This window comes from Prionailurus bengalensis, chromosome B2 (assembly GCF_016509475.1).
Source record: "Prionailurus bengalensis isolate Pbe53 chromosome B2, Fcat_Pben_1.1_paternal_pri, whole genome shotgun sequence".
In the NCBI taxonomy this organism is placed as follows: Eukaryota; Metazoa; Chordata; class Mammalia; order Carnivora; family Felidae; genus Prionailurus; species Prionailurus bengalensis.
The window spans coordinates 6989687-7007537 of NC_057349.1; the positions used below are offsets into that span (position 1 = coordinate 6989687).

Genomic DNA, 17851 nt, shown 5'->3' on the forward strand with positions numbered 1-17851 from the left:
TCTCCATCCTTGCTCATCCTCTCGTAATCCTTGCCCTGATTCGTGGTGCCACAGTCTAACCAGTTACCCCAGGCAGAAGCCAGGAGTGATTCCATGACTCTTATTCCCTCGACTTTCTGCAGTCAAACCTCAGCAAATCCTTCCAGCCATCCTTTGGTATTTTTCTTGATCCACCCTTCTCCCCATCATCTCCACCACAGAGTTCATTGAATGCCTGTAACATCCACTTTCCTGGAATGTTGCAATCATCTCCCCGGTGATGTGTCCTATTCTAGATGAATTCCTCCAGAAATTCTCCTCTGCACTGTCAATATAAAAACCCACCTAACACACATATTGGATATCATATCCACCATGCTCAAAACCCATAAATGACTTCTCTTTGCACCCAGGATACAATTCCAAGTTCTGAGCATCATCGAGCACTTGCTTCTGCTCATCATTGCAACTACATAGCACCCCTTCCTCTTGTAAGAGAGTGCAATGCACTTCATCCTCGCCTTGAATCTCCACCTACCTGAAATCTCTGCAGAACTTTTCTTCCCATTTTTCAAAACTCAAGTCAATTCCCCCCGTCTCTCTTAAATGTTTCTGTGATTTAACAAAACTGACTTTGCTACTCCATCAGTGGGCCCTACAGACTCCTCTATTATACCACTTATCAAACTGTATGAGAAAGATTTATTTGCACTTTTGTCTCTTGGCATAGGCTATCGAATCACTGAAGGTAGGATCGGGGCTTGGTCATACCTGAATCTACTCCCCATCCACAAACACCAACGTGGTAGGCAGAGTAATGCTTCCCTCCCCCCAAGACAGCCATGTCCTAATTCCTAGAACTGGTGAATATGTTGTCCTTTTGGCAAAGAGGAATTAAGTTTTCTAAGGCTCTGGCTTTAAGGAAAGGGAGATTTGCCTGGATTATCTGGTGTGCCCAAAGTAATCACGAGGATCCTAAAAGTGGAAGAGAGAAGCTGGAGACAAGATCAGAGTGATGCACGTGAGGAAGTCTCAGCCTTCTCTTGCTGTCCCAGAAGACAGAGGAGGGAAGGGACAAAGTACAGACGTGCAGGTGGATTCCAGCAGCCAGAAAGGCAGGGGTAAGGATGATCCCGAACGGCCTCCAGAGAGGAGCACAGCCCTACTGACACCTTGACCTTAACCAGTGAGACCTGCACTGGACTTCTAAGACAATAGATTCATGTGGTTTGAAGCCACCAGGTTTGGCTTAATTTGTTACAGCAGCCAGAGGAAACTAATACAAGTAGCACTTGCCACAGAGTCTGTTTGAGACCGGTTTATGGTGAATGCCTGTCTCCTAAATCTCCACTCAGTAGACATAATCATCTCAGAATGTAGAGTCAGGGACCCTCTCAGATTTCCAAGAATATGCTGATATTTGTCCTAATGCAGACATATTCCCCCAAGGCACTACTCTTTTCCAGGCCCCATCCCCTCTAGAGAAAGAAGAAGCAGCCCCCCAGTTTCTGGATTGTTCCTGATCGTGTGTCATTCCTTAAAGTACCACTGTCATGATGGTTACCAGGGTCCCCTACCATTGTGGAGAATATGAGCCACTCTTGATTCAAATTTGCTTTCTTCTCCTCAGTGAGGCCTTCTTAAGAAAATATATTCACCTTAAAATAGATACCCTCTATCTCCTCAAGCTAGAACTTCTTCACCTAATTGAAGTGAACAAGGCAGACTTTTATTTGTCATGTGCACTGTCATGCTGGGCTCACTAGGACCTGAGACCAATATGGCAGAGTCAACCCACTGGGATTCCCCAAAGGGTCCACAGGAACAGAGAAAAGCAATGGTAGATATGGGAAGACATTACTGGATGTACTCCCAGCCTTGTTCTCTGCTCCACAGAGAAAAATAAACATAATCAACAAGAAATGGAAACTGCCGAATATGGCTAGTCAGTAGTCTGAGACCCTCATCCCCTACTCCAGACTCTGAGGTTCCACGTGAGGCTCTGACTTCCTAGCCCTATGGGGTCTTAATTTTGCGACCAGCCATGTTCTTAGAGTCAAATCCCCTATTCTTCTTAAATTATCTTAAATCGGGTTTATGACTCTTCCAACTGAAGGAGTCGTGGCAAACAATAAGTGTTATCAAATAAGTCAGGTCAATTAAAAATTTTTAAGTAATTCACAAAACTTGGGTCACAATCCCCTGACGATGGTTGAAGATGAAACCACTCCATACAATGCTGAAATAGGATGACCTCCACTTGAGCAAAGACCCTTGCACTCATTGTTGGAATGGCCTGTAAGGTCTTCAAAGCAAGCTAATGCACACTTTTAACTGTTGCTGGCTACGCAACTAGCCTTCCTTAGCCTGCAGCCTTGGTTCTCAAAGTGTGAGCCCTGGGCCAGCAGTATCACCCGGTAACACCCTAGCAACAAACATTCTCAGGCCCTGCCCCGGACCTATGTCATCAGAAATTCTGGGCCTGGGTCGAGTATTCAGGTTTAACAAGTTCTCCATATGATTCTAATGCCTTCTAAAATCTGAGACCTACTAACCCACATGATAACCATGTCGTTGAGTTTTTTGTCAGTTGGTTTGGATTGTTGTTGTATTTTTCATTTTTGGGTTTTTTTTTTTTTGCATTTCATTTTGTTTGAAATACTGATACATGACATATGACGAATTCGTAAACTATCAATCCATCTTATTGAAGAACACTTAAATCTCCACCCAGCCGCGCAGAAAAACATCAACCACATAAACATCACAAGTTGATAAATTGGTTCCAGGTGAATTTTTTGCCAACTTAGGTTGGCAATTTTCAGCCTTGTACAGTATATAAAGGCTAGTATAGTATATAAATTTGTATGACAGAGGAAAAAAAAAGCTCTTTAGAAATTAACTTACTATCAACATTAAATATACATATGTAACTTTTTATTTTAGTTAGACTATGGAACACCAGGCATTTTTTTAGGCAGGTAGATCTCACACCAACTTTATGCTCTCTTATAAATCTCCTTGTAGTTTTTGTTTTTCATTTTCTTTGAATTTCTTAGGATTAAAAAAGGAGATACATATCCCATGATGTGAGTTCACTATACGAAAGAATACTCTATTTTGAGCTTACATTTCTGGGAGAAGTAGGTCTTTGCAATTCCTAGCTATGTTGAGAATTCTTGGCTCCAGTTACCCCAATTTTCAATGTGGCTGACTGCTGAACCCCACTACCCCAGTGGGGGGCACTCATTGTAAAAGGCTTGCTAAGTGGGCATGACACTTCCCAAGTTTCTAGGGAGAAGAGTGTTTGCTTTCCTTCTGGCTAAAGATTTAATTTGTTATTTAGTTTTGCACTCACTTCATGGATCTACAACCTGGGGTAGAAAAGAGAAAAAGTGATTACATTCAACAAAATGGACAAATATGTCAGAATAAGAAATCCCGTTAAAATGTTGGATGCATTCCCCAAGGCCAGCAATGTTATCATTATCATAATATACTACCTTTCTCATATTGCTGTGAAGTATAAAACACAGCAACTTACCTACCTTTAATTAGCTGCATTTAGTATTTTTTATGGCCACTGAACATGGTACTCAGATTATCATATATTAGCATATAATTTGCATACACACCTCAAGGTATTTGATTTTATTGCTATTACCTTTTGTGGCCCTATTTCAGTAATGACTCTAATGGAATATAAAAAAAAAAAGGGTGAGATTTCTGACTCAATTCGCTCTGCAATCTTGGGAGTTCTACAATGGAAAGTTCTATGTTCAATATAAAATTCTTCAAAAATTTTTTTTTCTGTGTCTTCTTATCTTAGTCAATCGGCCTAGGTACTTATCTGGCAAATCCCTGATCGGCGCCACAATGAAAGCGTTTACTTTCATTCTGAGCTCCGTAAAGATATATTTCATAAGTAAGTCTTGGGGTATAAATTGCTTCATGTTTGCTTAAAAGAAAATTGCACACACACAATTTAATGAATCTCACCGGTCTATCAGCAGCTAAAGGCCCAGAGAAAGAAAAATACCAGCTGCAGCTAGAGAGTTTGGCGAAAGGTCAGAGGTCAGTGCCTGCATCTGCGTTCACTGGGAGACAGAGAGGAAAAATAAAGGGTCTCTCTTTGTTACACGTCAGCACTATTTTAGAAAGTGCAGATACTGACTTAATTACCAACGTTCCCTCTTGCTCTGGGGTGCTGCGGCGGGCTATAAATCAATACCTAAGGTCACATTGCTAAAAGCATGAAAAAAATGTCTTTCTCGCGCTCGGGAGCATTGTTTTGTGCTTCTTTCTTGGCGTTACCAGCGCTCGATATCAGATAGAAACAGCGAGCAAGGAGTCATTACGGAGAGAATCAGAATTATGAAAACCGATAAGTAGAGCCGGCTTTTTGAACTGCAGGCAACTGTTCAACTATGTCAAATCTCCTGTCATTATTTGATTGTTTGCTGTTGATTCGTTTGTTTTTAATCCCTCCACCCAATCCTTAAGCCTAACTGTGTAAATAAATATTACTGCGAATTATGTGCCAATTTGGAAGTAAAGCCAACCAATTTGTCTTCAGTTCAAAAATAATTTCAATGGGTAATTGTAATGGGTTCGGGGCTGCCTATACATTTTTATTCATCTTTCTGTCAACACGCTATGGAAATTCCTACATCTGATTTCCATAAACAGAAGAATGTCACCCTGTTAAAAGTGGGTGCTAGCCCCTTTATCAACAACTTATGCTACCTGGAAGGAAGCATGGTGTTTGTTAATTTGCAAAATTACAAACAGCCATTTCAAAGTAAGACAGTCTTGAAATAACTCACTTTGATCGTTAAAAAGAGCCAAAATGGAATCCCTTAATGACTTGCCTGCATCGAAGATACTACTTGGGATGCAGCTGAGGTTTGGTTCGGAGGACAGTCTGATGATCGTTGCATGGATGTCCACACTAGGCTTCTGTTTCAGTGACCAACGCTGCCATCACAAATCAGACCAACCATGCAGCAGGCTGATCTGGTTAAGACAAACAAAATAACTACATTGATTTTGTTGAAGGGAAAATGAATACATGTAGTATCTTTAAATAAGAAGTTTACAGCTCAGTCTATACATTTAGAGTGTCTGCAGTGGTTTAATATCCTAAATTTTTTTAATGTTTATTCATTTTTGAAAGACGGAGACAGACAGAGCACAAGCAGGGGCGGGGCGGAGAGAGAGGGGGACTCAGAATCTGAAGCAGGCTCCAGGTTCCGACGCGGGGCTCGAACCCAGGAACCGTGAGATCGTGACCTGAGCCGAAGTCGGACACTCAACCGCTGAGCCACCCAGGCGCCCCTACAGTGGTTTCATTTTCAATGTGTACTATAGACCTTATTTTTGGAAGCAGGTAAGGTGCCAATTAGGGATATGTGAAAATAATATCAATAATTTCTGCAAACCATTCCCATTTCTTTATGCTTTTCTTTACATTAATTTTTTCTTCTAATACTGATACTTGTTTTAGAACTATTAAATTTGGCCCAAATTTCTATTTTACTCGTACCATGTAGCCTGGGTCCTTGTGGAAAGTATATTCTTCTACAGATATCCAATTTAGATAATTCTACAGTATGTATTAATGCCATCTTATCACTATTTCGTTGACTCATACATTTTGAGCAGGAATCTCCCTTAGAAGTCATCTGGTTGAACCTCCTTTTCTAACTAGTGGAAAAAGAGAGAGATCGTCTCATGTTGCTCCAAGGACTCAGCTGAAAAGAAGACGACAATTCAATAAAATTTGTTTGCAGGGGAAATTTCCAATAAGTAACAGGCTCTACTCAACATCTTGGCGCAGGTTGGCGAGTGTTTACTTATCTAATTATCTCTTCAAATAGTCCCCCTGGTAATGCAAAATCTGCTACCTTGCCCAGAGTGGACAAAAGCACATTTAACTTAATGAAATGGCAGCATAGAGCAGCAACTTGTATCTTCCCAGACTCCGCCATCAGAGAAATGTGAAGTTAAAAGACAAGTTTCATTTGCTGTTCTCTCATGAAAATGGGAAATGGATGAGAAAGGCTGTTTGTTCTGTTGCCACAGAGAATTCTCGAGAATGAACACACATATTATTATAACGGCTCAGCTTATAAAACACAAGTCGTAATTGAAGGTAGTGTCTACCCTAAATACCGAGGGCAATTTGCCCTGGCATCTAGCTACCCATCGTGCCTTTAGGGGTCCATCGAGCATATGCACATCACATCAGCCAGAGTCTGCCAGCATATAATGTCTCTCTAGGGTTTCACTATTACCCTATTTGAATGCCTGAGAAGATGCTCATAATTGCTTATTATGACATTAGACAAGAGAATTCAAGTCCCATTTGATTGTAATGAGTTCGTGGAGTCCCTGCCTTTTGTGGGTCCAATCACATCCAGAATTGAACTTAAGGCATGTATATTGAAACAGAATTACACTTGAACCGTTGAGCACGAGGCGTGGACCTTGTTCACTTATGATTTTTTCTATTACTTTCCATAATCTGTTGGTGGAAACAAAAATAATATCAATTATAAAATCCTTCAGCAGACACTTAAGCTTCTTTCCAAACTGCAATTTATTTCTCCAGGTTACCTCTGAAATCATTCAGACTTACTGCCTCCAGATAAGCAAATTAAATGGTAAAAAAAAAAAAAGATAAAATTATTTCTTTAAAACATGTATTAAGTGGCAGAACTAGTGGGTTTTACGTGTATGTATAAAAATATGCAAATACGTATCTTATGAGCAGGTGCGTCCATTGACAACACCTATTTAGACCAAGGTGAAACACCTCTGCGCTTAAGAAATTACCAGTAAACAGCCTCCATCCTATTTTTACAAGACGAAAAGTCAAAGAAGGCCTATTAAGTCAACACAGAATTGGCTACAATAAAAGGGGCAAAGAGTAACACGATCCCATTTGATTTCTAAGTGGAAAATCTAGGAATCCTTTGAAGTGCTTAGGATTTCATCATTCTGTGCTTTGATAAAGCACTGCTGCTTCCCATTTCCTCGCAGGCGTATCCAGATCCGGCTGAAGGAGGAACAACAATGAGTCGGATTCTAACGGAAAGCTCCCTGAGACCCCAGGGCCCTCCGTTCAGAGCTGAAGCCGAAACCGTCCAAAACGTGAAAGCACATGGGGAGGTGGTGCAGGGACGCAACCGGCAAAGCCCAGGTGCATTCGTGATCTTCAAGTTTGCAGACACACATCATGTTAATTGCTTGCCCGCAGAGGTAGGTTTTTTTATTATAGATTTTAATATTTTTTATTCTTTTTTTTTTCTTAAAAAGAGAGAGAGAGTGTGTGTGTGTGCAAGTGGGGGACAGCGGCAGAGGGAGAGAGACAGAGAGAGAAAAAGAGAGAGAAAGCGGGAGAGAGTGTCTCAAGCAGGCTCCACACGCAGCACCAAGCCTGAGGCTGGGCTTGAACGCATGACTGTGAGATCGTGACCTGAGCTGAGACAGACGCTCGACCAACTGAGCCACCCAGGTGCCCCAATTTTAATAACTTTTAAAGTTTATTTATTTATTTTGAGAGAGAGAGAGAGAGAGAGAGAGCAAGAGTCAGAGCACAAATGCGGGAGGGAGAGAGAAGGAGAGACAGAATCCCAAGCAGGCTCTCTGCCATTAGCACACAGCCTGACACGGGGCTCGAACTCACAAAATTGCAAGATCACAACCTTAGCAGAGATCAAGAGTCGGTGGCTCAACCGACTGAGCCACCCAGGTTCCCCTTCATTATAAATTTTAAAATACTGTTGTGGCTATTCTGAAAATAACACTAAGTTCCCTTAATACCAAACTGGCTCTGAGTTATTAAATAAATATCTGATTGCCAGGGGTGGGGGGAAGCTCTGAGTTGGGGTGTTCTTTTCAGAGAACTCTAATAAGTTTTTTTTTTTTGTTTTTTTTAATATTTCGAGGGAGAGAGCAAGTGAGCGTGAGCAGGCGAGGGGCAGAGAGAGGAAGAGAGACAGAATCCTGGTAGGCTCCCTGCTGACAGCACAGAGCCCCATGGGGTCTGATCCCAGGAACTGTGAGATCCATGACCTGAGCAGAAAGCAAGGTCGCCTCACCAACAGAACCACCCAGGCACCCCTAACAAGTATTTTTAGAAGAAGACCCAACATGTGTTTCTCTGTTTTTCCTACAAACGTTACCAGGTCATTTCACTCTTAAATGGAGCAGTTAGTGTCCTTATCTTTCAGAAGAAAATAACAATGATTTAAACCACCCAGCATCACTCAGTATGAATTGAGTACCAAGTATTTGCCAGGCACTGAACTAAAATGCTAGAAAGATAAAGAGGAATACGGGGAGCTGCCATCTAGGAGGTTAAAACCTGGTAAGGGACATATCCACTTGCCCTTCTCCCAAGAAATCCCATAGCGGCTACAGTGCCGGCTTACAGAGCTCTTGTGCAGGCAGGTGCTAGTCGTGAACTTGGCGAGCCCACGAACATCTCCAAATCTCAGTCTTCCCGCCAGTGCAATGGGAATGATAGCAGTATCTGCAGCTTAAATGCTAAAATTCAAATAAAATAATCAGTGCCAGCTGGACAGGTAGTAAGCATTAAATAAATGTTAAACGTTCATTATCATTCTAATCAACAAGGTGAAGTGTTCAAATAATGTAAAGAGGAATTCATAAAACGCCCTTTACAAATACTATAAAGGGACTTACTTACTCTGATGTTATAAATAGGATAATGAGAACTGTTAGGGGCTGAATTGTGCTCCCCTCCCCAAATTCATACGTTAAAGGCTGAACTCTCAGTACTTTAGAATAGGACTGTAGAGAGAAGACCTCTACAGAGGTAATCAAGGTCAAATGAGGCCATCTGGGCAGATCCTAATCCAGTCTGCCTAGCGTCCTTGTAAGAGGGAATTTGGACGCAAGAAGAGATACCGGGGATGTCCATACACAGCCAAAAGACCACTAGAGGACACAGTGAGAAGGAGACCATCAGCAAACCAAAGAGAGAGGCCTCGGGAGAAATCAAACCTGTCTACACCTTGACCTTGTACTTTCTACCTGCAGAACTGCGGGAGACTAAATTTCAGTTGTCTAAGCCACCCAGTGTGTGGTATTTTGCATAGCAGCCTGAGCAGACCCGTGCAAAAATGAAAGTATGTTCAATAATATAAATAAATGTCCACACAGCAATGATTAAAAAGGTAGACACATGTCGTCTTAAATATATTAACTTCCGAGCACGTGTCCTTTTGTGAATTCGTATTTTGCAATAAAAATAATGTATGTACACAATAAAGAAGTATTCAAACAACTGAAGGGTGTAAAAAAATTATAAAAACTAGTTTCCCTTTCTTATTTCTATTAGAAATGGATGGATGATATTATAAATATATTCCTGGGCAAAATATATATGGCAGAAATGTTTCATTTGATATATGGATGACCAATAATTCATAGACCCTCAAGTGTGCACAACAATTAATCCAAGGTCTTCATCCACCCACCATTACTACCAGAGAGGAGTATCCACATCGTTCTAGAAATCTGAGCCAGTCGCAAGTAGGCCATCCACACTAGTTTTTCAGCTGGAAAATGTGATACAGCCCTGGACTCAGAGCTTCATGCACAGTATGAGCTCAACAAATATGTGTCTGCTAATTTGATATGTTTGATTAATGATGCCTCAGATAATAAGTTTTACAGAACCAGAAGCACATGGTTTCCCTGGATATAATGAGCTCTAATTTTCGGTCAAGTCTATATGCGTGCGGATAAAAAATGAAAGAATACATATGTTAGTGCAAGAGATTTTGCCAAGCACTCTTTATTGTCACCTTATTTAGTTCATTTGACATACATCCATTCCTACATTAACTCAGTGCCAATAAAAACTTTGCTCCTAATGTTTTGCTGCTCTACAAGTGTCAGAGCATCTAAAACTGAGGATTAACTTTACCTGACAGATATGGGCCAAGGCAATAATCCATACCTAATTTCAGTTTTCCTCATTTTCTTGAAGATTCCCTGCAGTTTTCTAAGAAATAGCAGGAAGGGAAAAGGATTATGGAGACTTTGTTCACAACCAGAGCTCCTGCAGGAAGTGACAGCATTGCACTGGGCAAGCCTTTTTTTTTTTTTTTTTTTTTCCTTGTCTGTTTTCCTTCCATGTTTGGAAATAGAAATAATACTGTCTCAGATTTCTAATAATGAGTTATTATTTCTTAGGATTCTGTGTATTGGCCAGGGGCTGATTTGCTCATCTTTCCGGGACTTTCTCAAGAGGGAGCATTCAACTGACAGGTCCACTGGAGCTTGGGTTCACCTGGGCACACCTGTGCTCAACTGGGGCGTCTGGACCTCCTTCCAGGGCCTAACAGGATTGGGGCTTTCAACTCTGTGATTCGCTTTTTCTCCTGGTGGCCTCTCCTCCTGCAATGCCTGCAGGCAAACCTGGTCCATGAAGGTAAAGGCTTTATTTTAAAATGTCTTATTTTGATATTCTTTCATTATAATTTGGACTTTGCCTTTTCATTTCACAGATAACTTTGACCTTTTTGGACAAAAGCCATTTTAAAAAAAAATTTAATGTTTATTTTTGAGAGAGAGTACAAGCAGGGGAGGGGCAGAGAGAGAGGGAGAAACAGAATCTGAAGTAGGCTCCAGGCTCTCCGAGCGGTCAGTACAGAGCCTGACGCAGGGCTTGAACTCACAGACGGCGAGATCATGACCTGAGCCCAAATCAGACACTTAACCGACTGAGCCACTGGGGCGCCTCTGGACAAAAGCCTTTTTTGAAAAGACATATGAAAAATTATTTTTATTTTTCATTTTTTACGTTTACTTTGCCATGTATCTTGCATAAAAATATGTCCACAATTAATTTTGTGCACTTTTAAAATTTCAATTCTTTACTATCACTACAACCTACATTATGTGAAAATCTTGATTAAAAAATGTAATTAATGATTTTGCTAAGATGAATATTATAGAATAAATATATAACAAGCTATATGTTTTGTGTGTCTTTATTCTCTTAATCATCCTGACATAATCAGACTGTGTCAGAATACCCAGACATGCACCACAATATAAGTTAGCTGTTTTACTATTTCTCTGACTTTATTCATATAGAAAACCATGATTTTACATGTTGTGGTGATATATTGTCATCATAATGGTATACATCTCACAGGATAGCTTTCGTTCATTAGTTTGTTAAAAGTGATTTATACTTTTACTGTTTTAGCTATGTTTACATAAGATTCCACCCATACTCTGGCCCTAAGCCCTGGTGATTAAAACATCTTAACCAAGGGAGGAGCATGATCAACACCACACTCTAGAAAGCTCTCCACTGGAGAGAATAAGACAATCAGGAGGCCAGTCTTCCTTTGAGTGGATAACATTTCCACCTCTACCCTGAATTTCTTTTTTTTTTTTTTAAGATAATTTTATTGATTTTGAGAGAGAAAGAGAGAAAGAGAGAGGCAGAGAGAAAGAGAGAGTGACAGAGACAGAGAGAGGGAGAGAGAGAATCCCAAGCAGGCTCCACACCATCAGTGCAGAGCCTGATGCAGGGGCTCGATCTCATGAACCCTGAGATCATGACCTGAGCCAAAATCAAGAGTGGGATGCTTAACCGACTCAGCCACCCAGGCGCCCCACCACCCTGACTTCTGAGTCGACCTCCTTCACTTTGTTCCTTAGCATATCTTTGGAGAGGTGCTGAGCCCTGCCATTCTAGGTTTCCCGGCCAGCAAGTTCTTGAGGCCTATCCATTTTCAGACCAGGCATTTCTGACAGCTCAGCCACAGGGGTGGACACATGAGGCAGAAGCCACCAGACATCTTGAGGCCTCTACTGTGGAACCCACCCAGCATCGTTTTTCCGCCATTGAAAGTAACACACAGGTTTGGCCCATGTTCCGAGGGGGTCAATAGACTCCCTGCTGAGAAAGTCACGGTACGAAGTCAAAACATCGGAAGCCATAACAAAGGATGAGAGATGGTTAGCAAACCACCACAAACACCTATTTCGTAACGTTACCTGCCTTTCCCGGAAGATCGTTTAGCTTCTCAGGGCTTGAGCTCCCTCTGTGTGCCCCAGCACAGGTACTCTGAGAGGAACCAGCAGCTGGAATGAAAATAGACATGCTAGAGATAGACCCCAAATCTGAAATAATCACCAATTATCCGGTGCGTTCCTTGGCCAAGTTTTAATTTAAAATGTCATGAATTACAAACAGCCAGTGTTTGCCACTGAGCCAAAAATAACATTTTCTGAATTCCTCCCAAGTTCTACTAGATACGCCTCAATCGCTCGTTTTTACTTCATGTCGGTATGCCGTTGTGTAATTCACCATTATCAGAATGATACGCTGGGTTGGGGCGATTCTCCTGCTCAGCGCAAATTACCAGAGTTCGACCCCATGGGAATTACTGGTAGCAAAAAAAAAAAAACAAAAAACTGTTAACAAGCAGCTATTTCACCGAATTTATATCTCTGTCCAACACAGGCACAGTAGCCCATTTGATGTGCCTGTTACCAAGAGAATGAACCCCATTAGGGCGGTCGGTCGGTTAGGCATCCGACTTCTGCTCAGGCCATGATCTCGTGGTTTGTGGGTTTGAGCCCCACATCAGGCTGTGTGCTGACAGCTCAGAGCCTGGAGCCTGCTTTGGATTCTGTGTCTCCCTCTGTCTCTCTCTCTCTCTGTCACTCCCCGACTCGTGCTCTGTCACTATCTCTCAAAAATAAATAAACATTAAAAAAAATGAATAGGGGTGCCTAGGTGGCTCAGTAGGTTAAGCATCCAGCTTCCCCCTAGGTCATGATCTCGCCATTCCCGAGTTCCAGCCCCGCGTGGGGTCCTGTGCTGACAACTCAGAGCCTATGGAGCCTGCTTCAGATTCTGTGTCTCCCTCTCTCTCTCTGCCCCTCCCCCACTTGTGCTCTTTCTCTATCTCTCAAAAATAAATAAACATTAAATAAACAAGCAAATAAATAAACACTAAAAAATTAATTAATAACAAATAAAATAAAAAATAGATCAATGAACCCCATTATATTCCAGCTGAGATAGATCTTTGTATGTGGTGGTGTTGGGGGGGGGGTCCCTATCTTTCCTGGGAGTTGCTATCTCTCCATTAAATGAGCTGGAAGTTTAAAATGAGAATTCATCCTCTATTAGGGCTCTAAGATTTATATACATGTATATATATGTATTATACAGATATATGTATACATGTATATATATATTTATTTATGTTTATTTAGAGAGGTGAAGCAAGAGAGAGATGGAGAGAGAATCCCAAGTAGGCTCTGCGCGTCAGCACAGAACCCGGTGCAGGGCTTGATATCCGGAACCCCGAGATCATGACCTGAGCGGAAATCAAGAGCCACACACTTAACCGACTGAGCCACCCAGGCACATATATACATAATTTTTTTTTTTTTGAAATGTTACTTCTCTACTGCCCAGGACTTTATTGATTTTAGTCTTGAAAGTCCCACATCCCGGCATCCTAACCCCCTCATCCTAGGCAAATGGATGGTTGGTGGCCGATTATATCTATCTGCTAAATTCTGACTCTTCAAAGGCAGTGCCTGTATTTCCATTATTATTACTTTTTGTGCCCACCATGTTAGCCCAGCATCAGACACTTACTACATACCTGGACCTGGTAAGTGTTTTTTTTTTTTGGTGAATGAATGAATGAGTGAGTGAATGAAAGCATAAGAGAAGGGACCTGGAGGACAGAGTAAAGGCAGGAGAAGAGAGAAGGACACCTCAAGAGCTGCATACCCTGCAGATCTTACGTAAAGCAGAGTAATGGAAGTGATCAGTCAACATCGCGAACAGTAACTTCAACCTTGCTGCACCTCGGAATCCTCTAGAAAGCTTTCTAAAAATACCAATGCTCTGGCTCCACCAATTGAATGACGTGTCCATCGCGAGGGCTCTGGCACGGTATTGTCCACGAGCTCCCCCAGGGTATTTCTTCACTGCAGCCAGGGCTCAGAATCACCGGCTTAGGGCCTCTCCAGGCAGTCAACACACGCTGCAGGGGAAGGATTCTGGAAAAAACAAGCTGCAAAATGAAAAGATGTGATTCTAACACACTTCTCTGATAACCTCGCTTGGGTGAGCTTCTTACTTCTATGGCTCTCCCTGCTGCTGCTCCGGACACATAATTATCCTCCCAATTATGTGACTTCTTGACTAATTTCTAGAGAGGAAAGCCAGAGAGTCAGAGGAATGTGGTGGCCAAATGTTCCTCGATCTAATGGGAATGGCCAATCTGTCTTGCGATAGTTGTTTGGAAAAAGAAATAGCAGCCAAGGCCAGGTAGAGAAAATGGTGAACGTTAGCAGTTTTGTTAACATATCCAGGAAATAGACTTGCTACTGGCAGGCTAAATAAATGTGTGCCACACATGACCTTCAAAACCATTGATCTTAAAGGTTATAAACAATACCCAACTGACCCATTGGTCTGTGTCCTCGGATTAAGAGATCCTGCTGTGGATATTCCCCTTTGTAGCGCATCGCTGCCAATAAGGGAGACTACTTTAAAAATATATATATTGAACCAGGTTATATGTGATCATTAATCACAGGCTCTCCCCAGGACTGCCGTCGTAAATACCGCATCTGCATAAAACTCCCTGCTGAAATTGCCTCATCATCTCCTCAGCCTTCTAGGAAAAAGCAGACACACTTGGAGGAAAGAGGAATTAAAAAGGCACAGAGAAAGGAAACAAAGAACAGGAAAGGTGCTGCCTTTTACATTTCACTTTGAATTGTTTACATTTTTAAAAATTGCCTTATTTTTTAAATGACTTTATTATCCCAAATTATTCAAAATCGGCTTCTAGATATGCTAGCCCTTTGTCTCATAGCACTGTGGATGGTGACGTGAAACATGATACTTTAACTTAATCTTTTGTTATGTTGCTCTTTCCCTATTATCAGGCACGTCCTCATGGGGCAATTCCTTATTTCGTGGTGCCAGAAACTTACACAAATTGACAAATACAAAATTAAGCACAGGCTCTGGGAAGGGGCCCCGAAGCTGAGGCTTCATTAGCATCACAGAAAATTTGCCACCAGGATCATATTTGGGGATGTTAATGATATTTCTTTCCCCCTCTTGTTTTAAAAATGACATCAAATTATATGGGCATAAAAATTCCAATAACACAAAATTGCACAAATAAAAATTGAAAGGCTTTTCTCCCCCTGCCCCTCATGTTACTCTACGGAAGTTACTGCTTCCGGCATTTAGTATGTGAGATGTACCCATTTTCAGGAAGTGCTTTCGAAGAGCTATTTATGGTTTATTTTCTTTCCAGGGTTTCACGTATAACATATATTTTTTTCAAGGGTTCAGGTAAGCACATCCATGCTGTCAACTTTCGACTATCAAAGGCTGCTTGTTTCAATTCATGGGTTCTCAGGTCTATTCCCTTCTCTACCTTCTCCTTCAAGTGTGCACTTGATTTGGGGATATTAGGTCTGTTACTACAACCCACCCATGGTAAAATGGACAACTCAGGAGTCAGACTTTGGTTTGAAATCCTGCTCAGCAATTTAATAATGACAGGACTTAATGATCACTGCTACTTCACTCTAGGGGGCGCCTGGGTGGCTCAGTCGGTTGAACGTCCAACTCTCAATTCGGCTCAGGTCATGTTCTCCCAGTTTGTGGGATCAAGCTCCCATGCCAGGCTCTGCGCTGACAGTGCGGAGCCTGCTTGGGATTTTCTCTCTCTGCGCCTCCCCTGTTTGCACATTCTCTCTCAAAATAAATAAATGAAAACCTTAAAAAAAATACTACTTAACTCTCTTCAGTTCTCCTTCACCACTGACCAGTTTTGAAGTTCAAAATCAGGATAATAATGAAAATTGGCTCACAGGGTTGCCGCAAGGATTAATTGAGATAGTACGTGCAAACAACTCAGCACCATTCTGCAATATCACTTCTGCAATAAATATGAAAAAAAACATCTTCAAGGCCATCAAGTTCAAGGTCATCATCATTACCAGCTTCATTACCAGCGAGTTGTTTTCAAATCTTAAACTGGTCATTTTGAAAACAATGAAAACAATTGAAAACAACTCGACCCGCTTTAACGCTCGGTGAAGGGCTACAGAAAAGGGGGGGGTTATAAAAAAATTAAATAGGATTTTCGCTGCTTATTTGTAACTTGGTAGATGCTTTTTGGTACAAGAGTTTGAAATTATCAACTATGGTGAAATTTGGGGTGCCCTGTAGAAAACGGTCTTCCAAGTAACCTCCAAGTACACCAACTTGTATGCTGTCCCCGGGGTCACAGAACAGAGGGGCTCAGAGACCAAATTACCACATGGCTTATTAAGTCCATGTAGAACACACAGTGAGAGCAAAGGGTAGGAAGAGGCTGCTAATCATCTCAGGGCGGTGAGAAGGATCTCCTTACCCCAACCCCGGGTATGCGACGTTCACGCGTCCAGCCTCTCTACCGCAAAGCCTGCCCGGCGGGTGCTGTCTCTGCAAGCAGAGCAGGGAGCGCAGCCAGGGGGTTCAGCAGATGGGAGACGCCTGGAGCCAACACACACTCGCACTTTCCAAAAGACACAGGGCGAGTCCGTCTGGCCAGTAGCTGTAACTTGCCAATGAGCCTGACGAGCAGCTACCATTTATCCGGCAGGGGACACGCAGGGCCAGGATGAACGCTCCCCCCACGGGTGGCTGCTTGAAGACCTCGTGAATACGTACTGCCTCCTTGGCCCTCCCGGCTCCTCTTACCCACCTTCAGCATCTTGGGTTTTACCCAGCTCACCTAGGCCCGACACGGGCCCCAAAGTATTTTTTCCTCCACCTCGTTTATCTATCCTCTTTTGATTTTTAACTTTCTACAGAAGAACGGAGTAGTCTGATTCCATTCAATACACAGGGTTTACACTCATGGTGGTACAGTGGGCTTGTTATAACTCTGCTCTCAAGCCAGGTCACCTGGGTTCAAATTCCAGCCCCACCACATGCTGGCGGTGAACACGTGGATAAGTTCCTTGACCTTCCTGTGCCTCGGTTGCCTTCTGTGCAACATGGGGGGTGATGATGACACGAATAGTACCTACCTGATAAGGCCGTCGTGTTGAGAAGACAAATTCTTCAGCTTCAAGAAGACAGCACCTGGCACTTAGGTAGGATTCAATACGTATCAGCTCCTATGATTTTTAGCCCTCTGGACAGGGTGCTCTTGGCTGGCTGCCTGGCCTGGGGGCCTGGGGAGAGAAGACAGTGTGTTTACAGAGGGAGAAAGCAAATCTCTCCATTTGCAGACTGCTTGCAACTTACCCAAGAACATCTAAGTAAATGACCAGTTTAGGATTTGAAAACAACTCGCTAAGCAGATAATATGACCCCCATTTCACAGACCGTGAACCTCAAGGTCAGGGCATGAAATGGCTTAGTCAGAGGCACACATTGATTTGGTCATGTCTTGAACCCAGCCCTTCCAACTGTGTGGTCGGTACTCTCTCCTGCTTGAAAATTAGACGTCCCTTCCAAAAACCTCCTTCCACCACACGTTTAGACTAAAGTATGAAAACTCTGTACAGCCAAAGGGAAGATTTAAAAATGGTTTCTCCCCAACGGACAGTGATTAGTTGACAGTATTGCATAGATGGCTTATAACCGATCATCTCTGATAATGTCCTGGGGTGAAGTCTTCATAGTTGGGACAGCTGGGGAGGTTAGAAGATGTGCAGAGGACAGATCTCAGAAAGGGCCGGCTGGTTTCACCATCTGGCCTAGGATTGCTAAAAATGATATTTCATTGGAATTCAATCTCTCTATTCAAAAACTAGTCTAACAATGTAA

General features: G+C 42.3%; 1 long non-coding RNA gene across 1 annotated transcript; it reads right to left on the reverse strand.

Moving 5' to 3' along the window:
* Nucleotides 1-2894: 2894 nt before the first annotated feature.
* On the reverse strand, nt 2895-7503 carry LOC122489175. Its single transcript, XR_006298850.1, has 2 exons — nt 5525-7503; nt 2895-4995 (listed from the first exon to the last, which is right to left on the reverse strand). It is a non-coding gene; the product is annotated as an uncharacterized LOC122489175 (long non-coding RNA).
* Nucleotides 7504-17851: the final 10348 nt, after the last annotated feature.